Source organism: Stegodyphus dumicola, chromosome 4, assembly GCF_044657685.1.
Source record: "Stegodyphus dumicola isolate Sdum_Otavi_A_Nest chromosome 4, ASM4465768v1".
NCBI lineage: Eukaryota > Metazoa > Arthropoda > Arachnida > Araneae > Eresidae > Stegodyphus > Stegodyphus dumicola.
The window spans coordinates 71,799,915-71,816,469 of NC_140771.1; positions in this window are offsets into that span (position 1 = coordinate 71,799,915).

Consider the following 16,555-nt stretch of genomic DNA (forward strand, 5'->3'; position numbering starts at 1 on the left):
TTAGAAGGTCTGTGACAGTTATGTTAAACGTACCTGTACAACAGATAAAAATTAATATGAAGGACCAAAAAGAAGGTTTTTTTGTTCCTGTTCCACTTTTGCATATTCTTTATTAATAAGTTCTTGTAATATACTGTAATTAAAAAATATTTTCTTCAGCAACTTTTTATTGCATGATTTAAGTTCTTAAATATCATTACGGGAATATTTGAAATTCATTTTCAAGTTTAAAAGTCCCTTTACTTTTGACACTTGTTGGAGTAAGTGTTGTTCATAATTGAAGCAAAAACTTCTTTTTATTCCAAAGGGGCTTTGCCCTTGAAGGACTATCGTTTTCGTTTTGCGATTTTGCGTCGGAACTCTATAAACGGCGTATCACTTTTCAAATCGTTGCCACCAAATACTATCGCCCTGTATTATATTTGAAAAAATTAAATAATGGAGAATAAATGTCTATGTTTCCTACATTGTGACAAAACAACGGTACCTAGAACCATCCAATTTTGAATGACGTAATCCTACCGCGAATATGGGCACATGGAAGCCCAAATTTGAAATTTGGAATTTGTTTTATTATCAATTTCATATTTTGTAAAACTTTAACGAATTTTTGATTAACAAACTCAACGATTTAAAAGCGAGCAATGGCAACACATTACGGTGGGAAAAACCTTTTTATCTCCAGCGCCGCGGAAACTGTGTATCGGAAATTCCAAAGATATGCTCATTTTAAAATTATTTTGCGACATTGCTGTTAAACTGAATTTTATGGTTTAAGTGCAAAGAACGTGATATTTAATTAACATGGTATTAATATATTAATAAATAAAAGTAACACACAAAACGTTAAAAAAACGCCTTTTGGACGTAATTTAAAATCTGAAACCTTTCAGAATTTTTCTTTTTTTTTTTTTTTTTTTTTTGGGGGGGGGGGTTCCCTTAGAGGAGAAACTGAATTAACTAAATGGACAACTATTCTCATTTAAAAAAAAAGTTGGACAATTTTTAGTTCCGAAACAGCACTGGATGTAATTACAAACCCTGGAGTCTGGTAACCCTAGCTATAAAATTTTAGTAGGTACTTCCTTATTAAAACAAGAACTTTTCGGTTTATAAACCAAAACTGCCTTGAAATATGAAAAACTGGGAACTTACTAATGTATCATACATAAGTGTAAAACAATTTTTTTTTTTTTTTTTCGATGGCAGATTGTGAACAGTTACAGTGTAATACAGTCCATTAATCTATATAAAGCCAAATGTGGTGGTCTCTTTATTATGGATGCACTTTATGGGCCACCATCGCTTCCTATGACGGAACTTACAGTTACAACCACGCCTTCTCCGAGATTCGAACCCAGGCCCTTTGGAACCGCAGTCAGGCTTCCCTAACCGCAATACCGTCTGGGCGGCGTATAAAACAAAATTAAATCTAAAAATTTAAAGTTCTACAGATGTCTATAGTAGATTAAGATAATTTAGATCAAATAAAAATTTAATAAGAAAAATTATTTTGAAAATCTCTATGGGTGGGGGAATGAAATATGCTCTGCATGAGTTTCATTAATTAAAAGAATTTCATTTACTGCTGAAAATGACGAAAATTTAAAACCGGAGGTTTGACTAAAAGCTGGGAGTGTTGGCAAGTATGATAAGCCTTTAAACTAGTATTTCTTTTAAACTAACCCTATTCAGTAACAGTAAACATACTAAACAGTAAACTTTCGTTAAACTTACGAGTTAGATTATACCCCATATTCCAAGGATAATGGCACTCGAAATAGATATAGAAAAAGACGGGTGCAGTAAATTAAGATTCATCTATGAAGAATTTGAATGGTTTCGGTTGAAATGAAAACAGTATAGTTAAACAGAGAAGGTTCGTTTAAGTTTAAACACTATTCTAGTCTGAATAGACATTGTTCTCTACCACTTGACGGCAACACGAAAAGTGGTAGGAAGCGCATTAATTTAACCCCTTGTTTTGTGACTCCCGTACTCAATTCGGGCAACGCAAAATGCGCCAATTCTGAAATGCTTGACCTGAGTTTGGGCAAGAAAAAAATTCAGTGTTTCAATTCCTTGAAGCCCAAACTCAGTTCGTCCAATGCATAATATGTAATTTACCATTTTTCCAATAGATCGCGATACTTTCCCGGGAAATGTTCGACAGGTTTGCGCCATTTGCCATTTTTTTTAATTTTGCATTTATTTCTAAATAACCACATTATGTTCGCAATGTCGAAATCAGACGATGATGAAAAATAGTTGAATTCAGATACTCTTCATATTCAGATACCAGTATTTCAACACAAGAGTGTGACTATTTCGAAAGTAACGATGAAAGTGAAACTCTTTCATGCAGAACATGGATGCCGCTATGTTTGAATAACCTTCCTCCAGCCGATCCAAGATTCCGATTCCAACAACCACAACTGGGTGCAACAAATTGACACCTCCACTTTTATTAAAGGCCCACCAGCGGCCGAGCGGTAAAGACCCTGAACGCTGGTAGTTCAGTCCGAGGTTCGAATCCCGCGAACGGGCTGGCTGCATGGGCGTTTTCGTAGTTTTCCCCATGTGTAACGTGTATACGAGCCAGTTTCTCTTAGAAAGCCCTCCACGAAGGCACCCCTCCCTTTAGGCAGATAGCTCTCGTGTGCTTTGCCATAATTGAATAATCCCTAATCCCAATCCCACTTTTATTCAAGAAAAACGATATTTTGAACTATTTTTTCGATGACAATTTGATTTACACCATTACGGAAGAGACTAATAGATATGCAGAGCAATGCATTGAAAGGCAGCATCTGAAGCCAATCTAAAATGTAGGTGACTACAAACTACCATGAAATGAAAATATTTCTGTTGCTCCATGTTTTACAGGGAAACCCGATTTCTCAATGTTTTAGTCAAAAATGGCATGTCTTGTAACGCCATTCTTTCGCAAAGTTATGCTCTACGACAGATTTCAAATGATAAGAAAATATTTCCATTCTGAGAACAATGAAGAAGTCAACTTTGAAACACACCCTAATGCAAAACTGCACAAAATTTGGCCCATTCATGTAAAAATCTACTGACAGTTGATATAAGTAATCATGTTGCATTAGTGTATTATATTTCTCTCGAAAATTATGCCATTTGATTAGTTTTGCTATAACTAAAGCAAAAAATTGCTATAATCCATTAATATTTCCCATATATGTGAAAATATTGAATATAGTAATTATTTCATTTTAAATTTCTTTTTTAAAAAAATAATCTATTTCTAACATTTTGATAATAATAACAAACAAAATTAAAGAGGGAAAAAAATTTCCATTTTTGGCACGTTTTCTCATATATATTCCACAGGCAAGGGGTTAACAAACGCAATAGTAATTTTAAAATGCAACTGTATATATACGGCAATAGTATGAAACAAGATACTCTCGATTTGTTTCGATGCAGCTTGAATGCTACTCGTGAGATGTTAGATTACATAATTCTTTTAGATCATTTTGTTTTGATCTTCCAATAAATTCGTATTAAAGGTACACTGAGCCCTTTTTTTTAACTCAGAATTACCACTAAGCAACTACTACATGTATATTTTTGATGCGTTCAAGTCTCAGTTAGACTTACCGTAGAACTTCGGAAATTCGCTGCGCTATTATTTGTTCAAGTACACTAAATAGATTTAAAAATGAAAATGAATTCAACAAAAATATAAATCAGTATCTAAGTTCTTAACAAGGTGCTCAAAATTATGTTACGATTTCTATTTTTAGCCCAAAGGAGCATTAGATCAGAAGACTTTTAATTTCGTTTTGGCATTTTGCGTTGGTTCACTATAAAAATCTGAATCACTTTTCAAATTGTTACTACCAAATATTAGAGCCCTGCATTATATTTAAAAAAATTAAATAATGAAGAATCTGCATGAATATATTGATGTTTCTTGCATTGTGAAAAAACAGCGGTATCTTGAGACATCAAATTCTGAATAACGTCGTCCTCCACTCGAATAGGAGCATTGAAAGCACAAATTTGGAATTTGTTTTATCTATTTCATATTTTGTAAACCTTTAACGAATTTTTGATTAACAAACTCAACATCAAAGCGTTCAAAGCGTTCCATTAACATTAACATCGCATGCATTTTCATGCACAGATATTTATGGGGTTTTACCTTACATACACATTGTACTAAATGTTAAACACAGACTTCAAATTTTTCTTTTTTTTTTTTTTTCTAATATACTATGTTTTCTCTATCTTAAGCCTGGCTTGTTACAAAATAAAAATCATTAAAATATTCCTTGTAATAATATAATTTATTCAAGCCGTATTAGTCGGTAGCTCATTCGCCCATCCAACTTTTGTTGAGAAATCTTTTGTTATAAATTTTCATTTTAAGTGAAAAGATATAGCAAGAGGTATCGTCTGGGTTTGGAAATCGGGTTGAAGAATTAGTTAAAAAGTCTATTCAAAAATGAAAATTTATTTCATCCTTTTTAATTCCTAAAATGTATTTTTATTGATTTTGCAATGTTTTTAAATGCTCAAAAAATTCTATAACATCTTTTGTAGAAAACTAAAGCAAAGAAACTTTAGAATTCTTTAAAATTGCGGCTCAACTTTCTATAAACTGGATCTGATATTTTCAGCAATTTTTTGTTAGTTGATTCTATACATATTGTATACAAATTCATGCTTGGCACTTTATGAAATTGCTCAATTTATCTTTACTGAAATTTGTATAAAAAATCTGCACATATCTCTGAGGTATTTCTATACGGAACTCTCTAGAAAGAGATTTTCAACCGGTGGTACGCATACCACTGGTGGCATGCAAGAGAAAAATAGGTAGTACACAAAGAAAAAAATTTTTTAACTATTAAATAAAAAAATTAAATACCCCAACATCATCCTGAATCTAAGCATGCCAATTTAAAGGATAAAATTGAAAAAAGTTTTTAGAGGAATTTATCGGAGTTCAAAAACAGTAAACAAGTAATGAAAGGTTTTGTTACTTCAAGTGAAAAAGCTCTGGAAGCTAGTTACTTAGTAAGCATAATAATTGCCAAGACTGAGCAGGCTCACACTATTAGAGAAAACTTTATATTACCAACAGCTAAAGATATGATGGTTTTGACATTATTTAACAAAAAAAGCAGCTAATGAACTTAATAATATTCTGTTATCAAATGATACAGTAAGTCGACGAATTCATGGAATGGCAAATTCCATAAAAAGAAATCTTTATTTAAAAAATAAAAAACAATGAGTATTTCCCATTGCATTTGAATGAAAGTACCGATATAAAGAACTTTGTTCAATTATTGATTTACAGAATTCTCAAATAACTGACAATTTTATGTCTGGCAATGATGTTCTTTGAAATACGTGCATTGACGTATGCAGTGACGGATTTCGGACTTTAAGAGGAAAACATTCCGCTGTTATTTCCCAAATAAAGTAAGTTGCAGCTTAAAGTAAATTTATTCACCGCTTCAATTCATCGTGAAGCAGTAGCCAAAACAATCCCCGAAAACCTGAAAATCTTGGCTTCACAAGCCAGTGGATCAGTTGATGGCTCGTTTAGATGATTCATTCAAACAAATCAGTGCTTTGATACGGTGTAGGAGTGAGAACAAAGTTTCTAATTAAGCTGTGAAAAGTGTTATTTTATTAAAAGCCGAGTTTTAAATTCAGGAATATTTACGATTTTATGCTAAGAGATGGGCAGTGAACATGAAATGCTTTTGTTACATTCCGAAGTAAGATGGTTATTCAAAGGTACACTTTTAAATCATCTTTTTGAACTTCGACTAGAAATTCAAATTTTCCTCTGTGATTCAAAATTTCAATTGGAAAAATGTTTATTTAGTGTATCATAGTTGGCGCGTTTAGCATATTTACCTGATATTTCTGAAGAGTTAAATGAATTAAACTTAGGATTACAAAGACAAGCCCGTTAATTTGTTTACCATTAGAGATAAAATAAATGTACTGATAAAAAACTCTAGCTAAAAATCAGAGAATTGGATAATAATATTTTAAGCTTTTTTACCACATTTAGAAAGTTTTCTAATCGAAAATACTTTGAAAATAGAAGAAGAATTAGCATCTAACATTAAAAATCATTGTTTTGCATTGATAAATAATTTTAACATGTATTTTCCCGCGGATTATAAAATTAAAATTGAATTAGAAATTCATTATATTCAATGTCAGAATTTAAAGGCATTTTAAATAAAGCTATTAAATTTTTGTCGCCTTTTTAACAACCTATTTGTGTGAACAAGTATTTTCTTCCGTGTTATATTTGAAAAATAAATGCAGAACAAAATTAAAAGTGGATCCTAATTTACGCTTAAAACTAAGTGAAATAAGGCCAGACATAAAAAAATTGATCTCTCTTAAACAGGCCCAAATTTTGCATTAAAATTTAGAATTAAAGTATTGTTACGGATTCTGTAATTAGTTGGCTATTTCTAGTAGAATTGTAATTAAAACTGTCTTATTTCCCCGTGTGATGCAGCGCGTGACGAGTTTTAAAAGATAACTACGCCGAAAAAGTAAAAATACAGAAGTACTTGCATTTAATAAATAGAAATCTCGTAATTTATATTTAAATTGAAATAATGCAATTGTGTGTAAGCTGTAACTGTAATTCTTCTCTTTTGCGTTCCAGAAACCTCGAGAAAATAAAAATTACCAGAATGTACTCGTGTATGATTAAAAAGCTTTAAAAAAGCCTGAGAAAATCATCTCAGTTCAGTTGTTTAGATAAATGTTATTGTTTACTGTAGCGAATTCGCGGTGAGATCGCATTAGCTTTCTCTGCGCTTGAATTGTATTCTTTTTAATGTCTTAGTAGTTTAAAATATAACTACTGTGTGATATTGTACGAATATCTGTAAGGAAAAATTTCAGCATTTTATTTTATACCTTGTGATAAGGATAAATTTTATTAACTTTTCATCAGACTTGTGCATTCAATCTATTACGAACCCTTACGCACGCAACACTTTTCAATGTTAGGATTGGGGTTTGAACTCTCGCTCTCTTTCGAGAACCAGAGACTAGACTTCAAAACTCTGTCCGGCGCGTTCGAGCTGCGCTTTGGCGAGAAATGTTTAAAAGACTACAGTAGACTTCAATTAAAATCCCGTCAACAGAAACCCACAGAAACACTTCAGGAGTTCGCCACGGATGTTGAAAGGCTTTCCCACCTCGCCTTTTCGGAGTGCCCGACAGAAACAAGGGAAATCCTGTCCCTACAATACTTTATCGACGGTATCCGGGATTCGGAAATACAGCAAGGTCTGTGAGGTCAAGGTCGTAAAAAGCGCTTTAGTGTAAGCCATGAAATTCGAGGCAACCCAGCAAGCAACTCGTAGATATCGATGCTCAGTCAGAGCTGTGCGGCTTCACAAGCCAGTGGATCAGTTGATGGCTCGTTTAGATGATTCATTCAAACAAATCAGTGCTTTGATACGGTGTAGGAGTGAGAACAAAGTGGCAGTGGTCGCGAACTTTTCTGGGGCTGCGGCGTGCCATTCCATTTAAGATGATAAATTAGAATTATTCATAAATTATCTCAAAATGCTTAAATCTGAAAACGGAATATATTTAGCAATGAAAGTATTAAATCTCACTGGCAGTCTGCAATAAATTTGAATTCGTTTAGCAAATATTAGCTGCTTCAACTTTGGCATATTCTTTGCCATGTAACAAGTGATATGATTGAGCCAAACAATTGAAACGTCATAAATTGGGTCAATAAATATGTATATCATTTCTATAGCGATATATGAAAAATCACATAAGTAGACTTAGACCTTATGCCAGTGGCATTATGCAATAAGTAAGTAAGTGAAACGCTCAACAACAGACTAAAACACTTTTTAAATTACATAGTATCATTTTATTGTGATTATTTATTAAGGAATTAATATTTTAGCCGAGTGCCGGCTGATGAGGCTGTGCATGCCGAGTGTGGGACGCGTGCCATAGGTTCACCATCACTGCTCCTAAGTGTTGTAAATGTGATACTGAAGGCCACATACGACGGAATTGCAGAACACCCCATGGCACGGAAAATAAAACAGATTATTTTACCAGACGAGTCAGCGCTTTGAGACGGAATAGGAGTGACAAGATTCCAAAGCGCTGGAACTGCGGAGTTGAAGGCCACGTACGAAGGAACTGCAAAACACACCAGGGTGTGGAAAATAAGACCATTTCACAGCAACAACGCAGGAAACAAATAAATGGTCATTTCGTGGAGCGAGTTTGAACGATAATGAAAAACCCCATTTTAAAGAGCTCAAGATTTCTGCAGTGAGTGGCAACAGTAATGGACTATTTATCAATGGGCATATCAATGGAGTTCCTTGCAAATGATCAATGACACAGGAGCTAATGTTACCATCATCCGAAAAGATTTAGCTCAACAATTCACAGATAAACTCATATGGAACGCCAACCTGTGTTACCCTCCAGACTTCGTCTGGAGATAAAATCGACATAAGTGGAAAGTTAAACGTGAAAATCACGCTTGGAAGTGCCGCTTACTATCACACGGCATATGTGGCAGATGTTACAAATCCTTGCATACTCGGATTGGACGTTTTTCAGGAAATACAATTTTTGTTTGGATTTCAATAAGAAAAAACTGCTTTCAGCATCTGAGGACATGACTATCCATCATCAGAAGGGATCCTCACCTGAAAAAGCCGACGACCTGTCCAGAAGACCTTGCCCAAAAAGCTGCTGAAATCATGCTAAGGTCAAGGAGAAAAATGAGACTACCGGCTATTCTCCATCTCGGCTGCTCTTCGGTCGTGACCTACGTCTGCCTTGTGATCTTTTGTTCTCTCTCCGGATGCGCCTTCATCGCCTGGGGAATACATCCAAGATCTCCAGGCCCGGTTTGAAGTGATGCACAATATTGCACGAGAACGAGTCAACTTGGCGACGGAGAAGATGAAGACCCTATACGACACGAGAGCTACTGGACATCGATTCAACGGAAAGGACTCTGTCCTAAACTACAGTCACCTTGAGATGACCCGTACACAGTCCTAAACAGGCTGAACGACGTCGTGGTTCGGATCCATAAGTCATCGATCGAACTCTAAGCCTAAAGTCAGTCGTTTATTAAGACAGGTTAGCTTCTTACTATAGCCATAGTACGTAGTGTATATAATGTAAATAGTATAAGACCATAATCCCTTTTGTTTCTAAATTTGATAGTATTTGATTTGTATTTAGTATTTGATTTGTTTTAAGTTACTTATTGCAATTATTGTTTATGTTGTTTGTTATTGTAATGTAATTTTGTTATTGCATTGATGCCTTAGTTGTAAATTTGGCTTCCTGTCCAGGGATTGTACTGCCCGGGACATGCAGTCCTTGGGGAGGGGGACAGTATTACGGATTTTGTAATTAGTTGGCTTAGTTCTAGTAGAATTGTAATTAAAATTGTTTTATTTCCCCGTGTAATGCAGAGCGTGACGAGTTTTAAAAGATAACTACGCCGAAAAAGTAAAAATACAGGAATACTTGCATTTAATAAATAGAAATCTCGTAATTTATATTTAAATTGAAATAATGCAATTGTGTGTAAGCTGTAACTGTAATTCTTCTCGTTTGCTTTCCAGAAACCTCAAGAAAATAAAAATTATCAGAATGTTCTCGTGCATGATTAAAAAGCTTTAAAAAGGCCTGAGAAAATCGTCTCAGTTTAGTTGTTTAGATAAATGTTATTGTTTACTGTAGCGAATTCGCTATGAGATCGAATTAGCTTTCTCTACGCTTGAATAATTGTATTATACGTAACGTCTTAGTAGTTTAAAATATAACTCCTGTGTGATATTGTGATATTGTACGAATATCTGTGAAGAAAAATTTCAGAATTTTGTTTTATATCTTGTGATAAGAATAAATTTTATTAACCTTTCATCAGACTTGTGCTTTCAATGTATTACGAACCCGTACGCACACTACAGTATTATAACTTGAATTTTGATGATTAAAATGTTAACCAATTTTTAATCTATTTTTTATGTGTATTTTTAATCTATTTAATACAAAAAACCAATATGTGCAAATGGCAAAATATAATATTTTTAATATTTCTAATTGAGAAATTGTAAAATGTAGTGGTGCTACTAAAGTTTTTCAATTTTTGTTAGGCGTTAGTCAAAAAGTTGAGAACCGTTAGCTGCTCTAGAAGCTGTATCTAAAATTTTACAGAATTCTAGAGAACATTTCTGACCTAGTTTATAGAAAATCGGGCCATAATTCTGAAGGCATCTATAGGATTTAAATGTTTTTAAAAGAATTCTATGAGACATAACCAAAGGGTAATTTTTTTTTCCTGAGTCCGTAAATATTCCATGGTCTGCCATCTGTTTTTACGTGAAAAGACAAACAAACAGCAGAAGTCGAAAGAAAAATGTACGTCGCTAAAAAATATCATTGGCCATCTCAGCTGGTTACAAATTTTCAGTGATAAATGAGCAAAAACTACAGTCGCTTTGATTTTTAATTGCTTAATTACAAATTAATAATTTGAAATTGCTGCTAAGTTATTCAGCATACAGTCAAAAAAAAAAAAAAAAAAAAAAAAAAAAAACTACTTAATTTCATGAGTACGACATTTTTAACAAAAAATTAATCCATTATTTTTAACGATATTAATTTTTCGAATACTTAACTATGCGTAAAATACGTAAAACCAGCGTTTTTCAACATGATTGACGATTGTAAAAACCACGCCAACAATTGCGCCGACATCCGTGCAACCGTCTACCAAAGTAGCACCCATTAAAAAATGCATGCATAAGTGAATAATTGTTGAGCAGGCAGGAGACAGACTTATCAAGGGATGCCTCCAAACCTAACTCTTCAATTACTCAATTCGTGTTTCGTCATTCATGTAGGCAAGGGTAAGTAAAAGTAAAAATAAATTCAAAACCAAAAAGTAAAATCAAATGTTGTGTATTATTAAAAAGAAATTTAAACAAATGGAATTTTGAGAAATTAGCAAGTTAATGACTAGAAATAAAATTGATTAAAATTTTGATGACTAGAATTAAAATGATATTGTACGTAGCAATAATTAATCATTTATTTATTTACAATTAAAATTCCATAATTCAAATTTAATTTTTAATTATCTTTAAATTTGCTTTTTACGAATAAAGAATGTTTGTTAAATTTAAATTTCATTCCTTACAGCTGTAGGGTTTATATTTATTTTAACTAACATTTATTTTAAGTTTAAACTATCTTTCCTGTCAAGCCTTACTTTACCCTGGAACTGCCAATGCCAGAATATGTAAATTTGAGTAGAACGCGCAAGCATTCAAATTATCAGCGGAAGTATTCTGATTTAAATAGAAGGAAACGAGTTCGGTGTGTGATATTCTTACTGCACGAGCGCGGAGGTAGTTACCGAGAATTGAAGAACCCCGCGTTGCGGCCTATGTGCTTGGCGGGAAGTAGTGGTAATCGTTCCAGTGAGCTAAGTCTGCTGAATTAGCAGCGGTATTGTAAAACGCGGTGAGTTAGTTATTTTAGAGAGCCTCGTAGTTAGAATCTTGTCTTTACTTTCTTTTCAGGTTATTATTTTTATTTGACTGCCAAGTTGGCACAGTCTGTGAGCGTCAAGAGCACGCAATTGTAATTTATTACGTTGAATAAAAAGGGACTTAAACCCTTCACAAGGCTCTATCTTTTATACAAGTTTTCACAGTCACCTCTTGGTTGCGTGCAAGTTGGAGGCGCGCAACGTTATATTGGCGCCCGAACACTTATCGAACTGAAATGGCCGAAAATTGGATGGAAGCCGCTGGACAACACCAAGAAATGACAACTCAGTTAGAAGGATTTGGATACCTGGTCCAGACTTTGAGAGCGTCAATCAAGCCAAACGTCCATTTCGACGGAAAAAATTCGGTGGCGGTATTTCTCGAAGGTCTAGAAAACCACTTTGAGCTCTACCCTGTCCCTGAAAGACAAAAAGTTGCCATCGCCACATCAGCACTAAGAGGACAGGCCGCGCTATGGTGGAAAAATATAGGTAAATTTTTATTAGGGGAATTTGCAAGCCAGACATATACATTTGAAAATTTCAAAAAATCGTTAGTAAAGGCCTTCTCCATAGTGAAAGATCGCGCACGGCTGGAAGCCGAACTATATAGTTTCTACCAACGGGATACAGCAGAACTGACGGACTTTATTCTACGAAAAATCAAGCTAACGGATATGCTGTATGGAAAGAAACCCGATGCGGAGATTATTGAAATAATATTACCAAGATTGTTACCCGCTGTCCAAGATTACTTTGAAATTAGAAACCCAAGCACATTGCAGGAACTTTTCGAATTGGCGGTGAAGTTTCAAAATCGCAGAATAGCGGAAAAAGCGAGAGGGGAAACATATTCTCAAAGTACCCGAAGGAAGGAGGAAACCAGAAATGGAAATCGCTCTTATGGGGGAAAGAACTATCAAGCTAACGCATCGAAACTCGAAGGTCAAGGCCCAAAAAGAAAATTTGAAAATAAGCATCCGCGTACCCAGAAGACACAGATTGAAAGGAAAGCTTTAAACGAGTAGAGGGGCCTGTGAAAGGGAGGGTCCAGACCCCGGAAGTTTTAAAAAAACCCTGAAATAGACATTTAAACACGGTCATCGTAAAAAACTCACAGCTACCAATTATACAAGTCCTGGTTGGCGATGTACCAGTAGAAGCCCTCATCGATACAGGAGCAGAAGGAAATTTTATGAGTGAAAATTTCTTCAAAAAGAATTTTTATAGGATACGATTATTTAAAACCAGAAATACGGAAATTATAGCGGCGCAAGGAAAAACATGTCACTGCATCGGGAAATTATCATTAAACTTACAGGTAAAAGAGGAAAATCTCAAAGTATTAATTTTTGTGGTGAAAGACCTGCAACACTCTCTTTTTTTAGGTATGGACTTTTTAAGGGCCGCGAGGGCCAAATTAAATTTTCAAGATAGTTCCGTGGTGTTGGAGATGGACCAGAGGGTGGTGGAACCTGTGGAGACACCTGAAGTGGACCTTAGCCATCTGAATGACCATAAAAGTAAAGCAATACAGCAAGTGGTGAGTAATTTTTCTCATTTGTTTTCAGAAAAACCAGGAAACTGCCAAATCGTGACTCACAAGATTCAATTAAATGCCGAAAAACCTTGTAGGACTAAACCGTATCGTTATGATAAACAAAAAGACCTAATCATCGAAGAACATATTCAGGAGATGTTAAAGAATAAAATAATAACGCCCATAAATAGTGAGTACGCGAGTCCAGTCGTACTATGTAGGAAAAAGAACGAGTTTCCTCCTTCGGATAAAAGGGCTTGGAGGTTTGCTATTGATTACAGAAAACTAAATAGTATTACCAAATTTCCAGTTTACTCTTTGCCGGTTATAGACGAGATCATTAGACAGATCAAATCGACAAGATATATGTCTACTTTGGACTTAACGTCTGGCTACTATCAAATAGCTATGAGACCCGAAGATATACACAAAACCGGGTTTATAACAAAATCGGGCACTTATGCATTTTTACGCATGCCCTTTGGGTTGTGTGGGGCCCCATCAACATTCCAGAGAGCTATGGACATTGTTCTAAAGCCTGTCCTAGGAAAATCAACTTTAATTTATCTAGATGATATAATTATAACGAGTAGTACGTTGGAACAACACATTAATGACCTCGAACAAGTTTTTAAATTATTAAAAGAGGCCGGTCTTACAATTAACGCCTCAAAATGCAAGTTCGCAACTAAAGAACTTAAATATCTCGGTTATAAAATTTCGCAAAAGGGTATAGAAACGCAAGATTCAAAAATAAAAGCTATTAAGAATTTCCCACCGCACAACACCGCCAAGAAACTTTCTTCTTTCCTTGGATTATGTTCTTACTATCGATCTTTCATAAAAGATTTCGCTAATATTGTTGAACCACTCTTAGTAATCAAAAGAAAAAGGGCTAAATTTACGTGGACAGCGGAAGCTAACACAGCTTTTGAAAGATTAAAAGAAGCGCTTATTAATGCCTCTGTTTTAAAATTCCCTGAGGGGGACGAAAACCTGGAAATTGCAGCAGATGCGTCAGACTATGCGGTGGGCGCGGTTCTTATGCAAAATAACCATCCGCTGGCATTTTTTAGTAAAACGTTGAATCAGACACAAAGGAATTATACAGCTACAGAAAGAGAAACATTAGCCGTATTAATGGCTGTACACAAATTTCGAGTTTATTTCGGCAAATCGCCAGTAACAGTCTTTTCGGATCATGCGGCTGTTGGTAGATTTTACTCGGGGAAAAACCTAACGCCCAGGTTAATAAGATGGGCTTTAAAACTCCAAGAATATAATATCACAATAAAATATAAACCGGGTAAGGAAAACAATGTAGCTGACGCACTTTCTCGTATAAAATTGGACGATGAAGGAAATGAACTTAAATGCGCTGTGTTGACTTCAAAAATTTTAGATTCTAGGGATACGGTTATTACTGAACTGAAAGCTGATCTTGAATTTGGAAATATCTATACTTATTTGAAAGACCCCGAAAGCTTTGAGCATACAGATATCGATGCGATAAGAAATAGAGCAAAAAACTATGAAATAATAGATAATTTATTATTCTATACGAAAACAACAAACGAAAATCTTGAGTATAAGCCAGTCATCCCAGCCTCGCTTCGATTAAGCATTTTGAAGGAGTTGCACGAAGAAAAAACAGCGGGCCACCTCGGGGTCAGAAAGACTATAAAAAGGGTACGCGAGGCGGTATATTTCCCGCAATTATACAAAATAGTAACGGCGTATGTCAGGTCCTGCAATCAATGTCAGTTAATAAATGATACTAATTACAGCCCGGCCGGGTACTTAAATAGCATTCGCGCTACATTTCCGAATGAAATTTTAGGCATAGATCTTCTTGGTCCCTTCCCCCAGAGCGAGTTAAATAAAAATCGTTTTCTTTTAGTAATAGTAGATCATTTTTCAAAATGGATAGAAATTGTTCCACTTAAACGCGCATCAGCCAAAACAGTCGCAGATGCATTCTTACAGAGATACATTTTAAAATACGGTGCACCGATAAAAGTCATTAGCGATAACGGAAAACAATTCATTAGTCAAATATTTGAAAACATATGCAATGGACTTGGCATACGCCATATCAAAATGGTTCCGTATAGACCACAGGCTAACATAGCAGAAAGAGTTAATAAAAACATAGTAAAAATAATTCGCAGTTACGTGAGCACACATCACAAGCGCTGGGATGGCTACATAAATGAATTAGCTTATGCTTTAAGAACGGCACATCATGATACTACGGGAAAACCTCCAGCAGAATTATTTTTAGGCAGAAAGTTAATTACGCCTTTAGATAAATTATTCTTTGTGCAACAAAGAGAGCAGGAGTTTAAACAAAAAGATGTGCAAAAGCTCATTGATCAGGCGCTTAAAACCTCGGATACGGCAAGAAATAGGCAGAAACTATATTACGATAGAAAACGCCGGGAAGCAGATTTTAAAGTTGGGGATAAAGTATTGAAGCGGAAATTTTCTTTATCAAGTGCCCCAGACAATTTTATGGCAAAGCTAGCTCCAAAGTTTGAAGGCCCCTATGTAATTCAGGAAATCAAAGGAGTAGTCTTATATCTTAAGAACGAGAGAGAGGAAATCTGTAAAGCAAGTCCCGACCAGGTGAAAAAATACTATAATCCAAATGATTTTGAAATCCTTAAAAGTTTCTTGCAGGACTCAAGTCTAAACGAAATAGAAGGTCCAGAGATTACAACAACTATTCCACCACCCAAGAAACAGAGAACTGAAGAGAGACCTAGCCCTTCTACAACCTGGACGTCGGTATCAAAAAGAAAAAATAATTTTCAAACTCCAGCGTTTAAGAAAAACAAAAATACAGATGCACCGGGTAAAGAAACCGTGGTAAAGAGAAAAACACCACCTACAAAGGATTGTAGGAAAAATTATACATCAAGGAGAACGCGCACACGGCCACAGAGTCAGGTGCCAGCAAGGCCGCCGTTCCGAAAACTGAAACGCCAACAGGAGGCACAAAAATACGAGAAACAGAAGAAATTCAAGAAGGACTCCAGACCGGAGGACGTCAAGACCAGCCGTCCCAGGGAGAAACGGAAAGGCCAACAACCAGACGATTACTCCGTCAAGAGGCCAGCATGTAGAGGACGCAAAAGAAAAAGTCAGGTGGACGACACTCGGAGGGCAGTAAGGAGAATATTAACATCCATGAAACCTCTAACTTGGGACCAATTCTGCCAAAAACGAATGACGGAGTTTCAAGCATCGAAAACTCAAAGGTAAGTTAAAACCTTCTATAAATTTTTTTTTTCTCTTTTGTTCCGAAATGTTATGCATAAGTACGAAGTTCTATGTTTTGACGAAAGTCAATATGTCTCGGTTGAGACTTAGTTTTGTTTTACTTTATTTAGCTAAGGCAAAAGTATTATTTTCTTTAAGTG